The 7,372-nt window shown below is 39.0% G+C and overlaps 1 long non-coding RNA gene across 1 annotated transcript in view; it reads left to right on the top strand.

Moving 5' to 3' along the window:
* Positions 1-1,202: 1,202 nt before the first annotated feature.
* LOC116430821 (uncharacterized) overlaps positions 1,203-7,372 on the top strand; it is a 152,302-nt gene continuing 146,132 nt past the window's right edge. The window contains exons 1-2 of the long non-coding RNA XR_012998559.1: positions 1,203-1,354; positions 4,563-4,647. This is a non-coding gene — a long non-coding RNA (uncharacterized LOC116430821). The remainder of the gene's footprint in view (positions 1,355-4,562; positions 4,648-7,372) is intronic.

Raw genomic sequence — 7,372 nt, 5'->3', positions numbered from 1 at the left:
GATTTGCATTCGTCTGGGTCGGTGATAGATTTGAAATTCCCACGTAGAACGTGAGCCGGTTATATAGGGCCGAGAATTCGAATCGGGACGAACATACCGGTGACGCTCGGACTGGATGGAAACGGTACACCTATGTAACCGCGCGTGATTGCGTCAAATGCGGGCGGCGAACAGAGATGGCGAATCGGGACAACGGAGTGACGATAGGGGGTGGGCGAGAGGCACGAAGGAAGAGGAGGATCTCGTTCGTCGAACGAAGAACGGAGATAGGAAGAAGACACCATACATGCAGGGGTGGGAGCGGTCGGGAACGAGTTTAAGAAGAGCGGACGTAGGAAACAGAGAAAGGGAGGTCGACCGGATGGGAAGAGAGAAAGATGAGTTCGAAAGGGTGAAGAGCAGTAACGACGGGGAAGGGGGTCGGAGCAGCCGGTGGTTGGCTGCTCAGGGAAGAAAATAGTCGACAGCGCTGCGGAAATGCATGAATTTGCAAACAGAGGAACGACGGCAGGAACCAGAGAGGGAGGTCGAACAACGTATAAAAGTCTGGGAATCCGCGGAGAAGATGCGAGCGTTTCACGTAGACGATTCCGTTAAAGAGTGTTTAAAGAAAGGAATCGCGAAAACCTCGAACAGCGAAACGCGCCGGGACGGTGAATGGGACCAGCCGCGATGAAGAACGGTTAAATGGGTAACAAAAACATTCGCGTACACGATGAAGAGAAAAAATCAGGAAAAATAGTGCTGGCAGTATAGGAGTGGAGAGGGGAGAGAAGTATCGGGGTTTAGAAAGGGGTGAAGCGAATAAAATAGAGGATTACGCGAGCGGCGAAAGAGCCGGTCGAAAATTAGAGTAGGATGCGGGAAAGGAACGTGCGGCAAGAAATACAGTTAGAACGACTAGGGTGAGAGGGAGAGAGCACGCAAGGTTCCGGGGAGGGGGAGAGAGAAAAATCGCTGGTGAAGTTGGAGCGAACGGGTCGAGAGCGAGGGAGAGGAAAGTTTAGGGATGAGCGAGACGTACGGCTGTCGGGGGTGACGGTGAATGAGGCGCGGAGGGCTGAAACGAGCGAGGCGTAGAGGCATGGTGGTGGATAGAGACGGATAGAGAGAGGTCGTGGCGGCTTGAATGGGGCTAGTTTGAGATAGTTAGCGGGCCTTCAGAGGCACAATCGGCCGCGATTGGCGGGCCTACAATCACACGTCGCATTATATGTCCATCAGCGCAGCGGATCTTGCAAATACGTTAGCGCGTGAGCCAACGAGTTACCGTCCGCAAAAATCTTCAATTCAAACTGTCGTCCCTGCAGATACGAGCTTGCGGTCAGGTTAGATCCTTGGACCTGCATTTCGTGTAAGTAAGCATCCCGATGGCTACGATTGTAGTCTTCGACGCGAGCATCAGGACATTATGTGGAATGAATAGCACCTATGTATCTATTGGTGGTCTTATCTTAGAACTGTGGTTGTAGAAAAGGAATTGAGAAGTTTTCGTAATATCGAACTGAAATTATGATGGACGAAATGTTTGTAAGAACATTACAATTTACGTTTTCTACAAAAGCGGATTAAGTAGTTTTAGTAGTAGAATTATCTTTCCGATTTAAAATACATGTTTGAACAGTATAAAAAGTAGTTGTTTTGAATGTATCGATTTTTATGTAATATCTATAAAGATATTGAAGAAATTAATAGTGAAGGAAGGAAGAAAAAATTGTAACATAAATTTCTGTTCGCTGTCGCTGAAGGCTATCGTTACGGAACTTTCGGGATTTCAACGGGCTCCCCTATTCAATTCTAGCGAAGGACAAATAGTAACTGATATTAAGTGAAGGCACATCTGGGAGGCGATACGCGATTAGACTCAGAAGCACGGAGGTAAATATTGTCTTTTCTAATCTGCCTTCCGAGTCGTACTATCTTGGGTATTACCATGGGATAGGATCGAATTCTTAGAGAGTTAATTGGGTCCTGGTGAGGGATTTCGTGCGAAGATTCCGGATGCAAAGACAAACGGGAATGGTCATAACCCTTAGTCCTGTTTGCCCACGGGTAGAGTTACATTCAAAGGATGTACTCCGGAACTGTTATCCGATGATAAATGAGCCGGCTACGGCTTCCATTAAAGCTTTTCCAAATTAATTCGAGCAATATACAACCTATTATAATCTCCAACAAGCTATAAATAACGGAGACGAAATTTCTGTAAGGGGTAATTTATCCTCCATCTCGGAACTTTTCAATTTTATAGTAATCCATATTGTAATTTACATTAATCTACTTCACACTATAATCATTAAGGAATCTAATAATCTTTCAATTTATTACCGATTAATTTGCTGAGACGTATTACGAATATTATGATTGAACTCTGAACACTCAAATGATGCGACGAAGTGATGTCTGTTTCCTTATCTTCGACTGCACTGAACTTTTGAATAGTGCCTTTTTTAGCATAGAATATTCTCTGCTTTATTCTACGTATTTATTTTGCCAGTCTTGAGTATGTAAATAATTTTTTCATTCACTGTATATCGAAAGGGTTGTATTTTCAATGGCATTGGAGCTGTTTGGCAGAGACAACTAGAGAGCGGTTCGACGGATCCATGTAACAGGATGTCGGGAAACCTCCAAAGGTACCCAATATAAATACGCATGATTATTCGAAACCTCAGATCAAACGTACCTAGAGAAACAGCGGCGGGCGACTGACGGAATAACTAATTTATCAATTCTTCGCTTCGGTTGGCTCCGATACCTATGGCTATATTTGCGAACTCGTGTAAACAGACCTCCGAACTCCCAGGCCATGTTGTCGAGCTGTCGTCGTTGTATTTGGCTACGGAGGACCTCCAGAAACCTCCACTTCTGACAGTAACCTGTAAAATTACGTATTCTCGTACTTGTTCGTCAGAATTGTTTATATCCGCTAAGTTTTTTGAAGTATGTCCATGGTAGCGTTAGAATAGATCCGTAGAAACATTTTGAAAGATCTAACCGTTGCTACATGTACGCATAGAGTAACTGATAAGACAAAAAATAAAATGGTGTTTCCATAAGTTCAATAGCTTAAAAATTGATAACGTCGCGCTACTACTTAGATATTATTGTCGAAGTAAAAGTCCTTGTATTTTTTTGGTAACAGATAAATCGAAGATCGTATTTTGTTTAAAGTAATGATATTTACTAATAGATATAAAAGTCCATTATCGAATAAGTTTTTACTTTTGTTAGAAAAACTGTATTGTATTTGTCTAGACAGTTGCGTGAAAAAAATACGCGTAACTGAACGACGTTTAATTGTGAAAATAATTATATCCAAAACATTTCCTCTGGATTTATCGTTTACGGCTCGAGACATTAATATTTTCGAAATGTGTATATTTCACGCGTAAATTAAACTTTTTGAGCTATCACAAATTAAATTTTTCCGATACATACAATGACGGTTTTAAGGGCCGTTTTTTAGAACGAAAGAGAAAGAAGCATGCACGCTGCACGTGAAATACAGCGGGAGAGGAAAAAACGATTTATCCAATCTCCCCCAAAAAATGGTCAGCGCAGTAATGACGCCAATCAGTGTACGTGTCACCATCACTGGTTTGTAACGGATCGCATTCGGAAATGTTGTACGCGATATGTGAGATCGTTAGAATAAAAATTTCACGCTCAAACGTGACGTAATAGCCGCGGGTGAGAGCCGCGAAAGTGTATAATTAATAGGAAGGATGGAAAGAGAGAGGGAGGGGCGGGTGCTAAATAAATGAGGAAAGACTAATATATCCTCTGAGGAAACATATTAAAAATATTTCTCTTTCGCAACTGAAATACAGCGTACAAAGAGGCTTTTAATTAAGAAAGTTTTTTAATTCGCATGGCCACGGGATGGATGTATAATGGCGTCTATCGTGAAATGGCTTGTTACTGGCAAATAATGTTAGGTTTTAATCACACATAAATTTCTTGGAGTAAAAGATCTAATTTTACGGAGGAAGATAGAAAATTTACGAAGTCCATAGACTTTACAGAAGGAATTTTCATTTTCTTGAAAAGTTTTTGTAAACTGAAAGTATATGTTATTCCTTTTAACATTTATTACTACTATTAACTATTTTTAAAGCGTCCGCTAAATAAGGAAACATTGACGTATGATACCGGAGACATATTTGCAAAACAATTCATTTTCATAATTAAAGAAGCGTATACGAAAGAGATTGTAATTAAACTTACGTGTTGTGGTAAACAGCATTAATTAATCTACTATTATAATTAAATGAGTTGAAAGAAAATGAGTATACAAATTTCACGGAATTGTATTAAATCGAATTGAACTATAGAAAAATTATGTTTTTGTAGAAGTAAATACGTACAATTAAATATTAAATTAAATAAAGTATTTTTGGCGATAGAGTACTAAATATTTGAGAAGTTTGCAAAATGAACGTATTCATTCAATATTAATCTGTTCGTAAAGAATTTTCAAATATTTCAATTAAATTCGAAAAAATAAAAATCAATTTAAAACTCATTGCAATACGTTCAGCGCAACAATGTTGTTACAGTTGGTACCCCTGGAAGAACGTTACGTGATCCACCATTAAACATTTCAAAGAGGTCGTGTGAGTCGATTGAGCCCATACTTGGTATGTAAGTACGTTATTCCCGTTCGAATTCAATACGAGCTATTTAATATGTAATTTTTAAATAAAAATTCGTCCTGCGCCGAGGCAGTAGGAATTTATTAATGTAATTTCGCGTTCACACTCGCCACGCGTCGAAAATTATAATTCACGTGTGCACACATGCATGCGCACACCACAGCGTTGCACATCTGAATTTTAAAACGTTTCATGGTTCAGTTTCAAATTTTTTCGCACGTAAACGCGATCAGTCCTGAACGTGACTATTATTAATATAGACGAAGGAACAAAAAAAAAAGACGACAGAAACATGGATGTTGCGGCGTAAATTTTACGGTCTGTTAAGACAAAGTATGTAACGTTTGTTTGAGGTTATTTCGTTTCAAGCGATCGAGTATCGATCCGCTATTCCTTCACTTTAACATAACCTTGTGGCTAGGTTTTTTGAATGTTTGTCCACCGCGTAGAACACGTTTGATTTTAGTAACGATGATTGATAACCCTGCCCGTAAATTAATGGACCAGCGATGAAAAACTTTTCAACGTAATTGTACTTCGAATAATTGATGACAACGTAAGTGAAATACAATGATGCATTCAAAATTAATGAATATATATTGAACTGCAAAAAGAACGTTTATGCATAGTTGTAGATTCAAGATGGCTGACTAATATATCGTTTAATTATGCATTGTATAAAATCGATGTGATATTATTATGATTAGTGTTCTAATTTGTCTCTCGTGTAATTATCTGTTTCCAAATATAATACACATTGGAAGGACAGTAATTGAACTGAACGTTAGATGTAATAAATTATGAATATTAATGTCGTTAACTAGTATCAGTATTAGCTTCAATATTTCACGTTGCTATTCATTAGATACATGGTAACAATTTTAGTAATGATATCAATTCACTGAATCTGTTGTATAAATGTTGCAAAAATCAACTTTTTTGGCTAGAGTAAAAAACTTTTTCAAACATTTTGCTAACGTTTACTACATTCTCTATGCGTTTAATAAATTGTAAAGTGGTTGATATTTGTCGCGGCTAATGTTTACTTAAGGAGGACAGAGTAGGGTAAAGCCGTTTGCCACTAGAAACAATTCTGGCAGGATTGATTTCGATGACAGCATGTTTGGAATGTGCCTAGAAATATTTACATAGTATACTAATTCCATTTGTGTCATGATACGTAATATTGCTCGAGCGGATTTCGCAAACACGACGCTCGTCGACAAATAAAACAATATTACAAAAATTCTTTTCTGTGTAGATACTGTGCAATGTATGCAATGCAACAATGAATGTTTCGAAAAACCGTATGCCGCGCAATTGAAAGTTCAGATAACCATGGATACAAATATCCGCCCCGTGTTATTGTTACCGTTACTTTATTGTTTATAATAGTAATTTTCAAGCAACACTAACATCTTCATTTCTTGAAAGTATCTTTAATTTTACTTTCTTCCGATGTTAAACTAATTTGAATTTTTATTCTTCAATTTCTGGAAGCTGCAATCAAATAGGAAGTTTTTACTCTGCCAAGTCTTTTTCATTTGATTTTTGCTGGAACGAATTGATTTAATAATAATGAATTAATTTATTATCAATATTTAACTTCTTATAAGAAGCGCAAAATTCCTTTCAAGCAAATTATCAAGGATAAGATAGTTCTGACGAACACAGTGACAACGAAAGCATAGAAAGAAATAAATAATGATATTCAAATGGAGCAATAACCTTGTTAAACATTATTAAACGTATTACCACGATGGGCTTTGATGTGACAAACATCACTATCGCAGGAATGGGCTCCATGACTAATTGTAATTGCAACATATTTAACGGTGTCTTATGTCTCTTACAATATTAATCTAAATATTCAGTAGAGACCCGCGCGTTCACAGCCCACGCGTTCTCGATGCACGCGGCGCATCGGCAGACGGATCGGAGGAGAGGCAATTAATCACAATAATGCTATAATTACTTAATGCATAGGGTAACAAACATCGTCGGCAGCAAAGCGAGAGAGCTACGTAAAGAGGCAGGCGTTTTAAAAGGGCGAGGAGCGGGTTCGCGGTAATTTTTTAACCCGCCGGAAGTCACCTGGGACCGCGGCAGAGGCGCGTTAGGTATCGCCGCCATATCGAGATTACGTGTAAAAGCGGATGCGTACCGAGCATCCGCCAATCTCCGTGTAAGTTTCAATGAAAGAGTACACCGGGGGATTTTGTGACTTCGTGTTGGGCACAATAAGCGGAATATTTTTGTAGATTGTCGTAGGGATGTTTGCCGGGAGTTGTTCCAGCCCCTTCCCACCGGTTACGTTCGACTCCATTCACGACGCGTCGCTTTTCAATCAGCGATTTTTTTTCTCCTGCGCCTTTAAATGGAATAGGTGACAGCGATATTGCGATTTATCCGCGTTTCTTCATTAGTCGAGATGATACGCCAGTGTAAGGGTATTTCATTTCGATCAGCGTTGATGATTTCTTCTTGACGTTCGACGAGGGACTAGAAAATGAGCTTCTGTTCACTGCTTACCTCATAAATTAAGTAATTTTTCAAATTCAGATTTGAACTTCGAATTTCATCGGGAGAAATTTTGTCTTTATAGTTGAAGAGATTGTAATGTTTTGTGTTTATAAAATGTTCTAAACGAAAAAACAATATTCGAATGATACTCGGGGTTGGATTTTGGAAAAACTTCTGGCTGCTTTGTGCGT

The sequence above is a fragment of the Nomia melanderi genome, chromosome 5, assembly GCF_051020985.1.
Source record: "Nomia melanderi isolate GNS246 chromosome 5, iyNomMela1, whole genome shotgun sequence".
Classification (NCBI taxonomy): domain Eukaryota; kingdom Metazoa; phylum Arthropoda; class Insecta; order Hymenoptera; family Halictidae; genus Nomia; species Nomia melanderi.
Note: the sequence above shows the minus strand (reverse complement) of the source record. Positions and strands in the feature narration are given on the sequence as shown.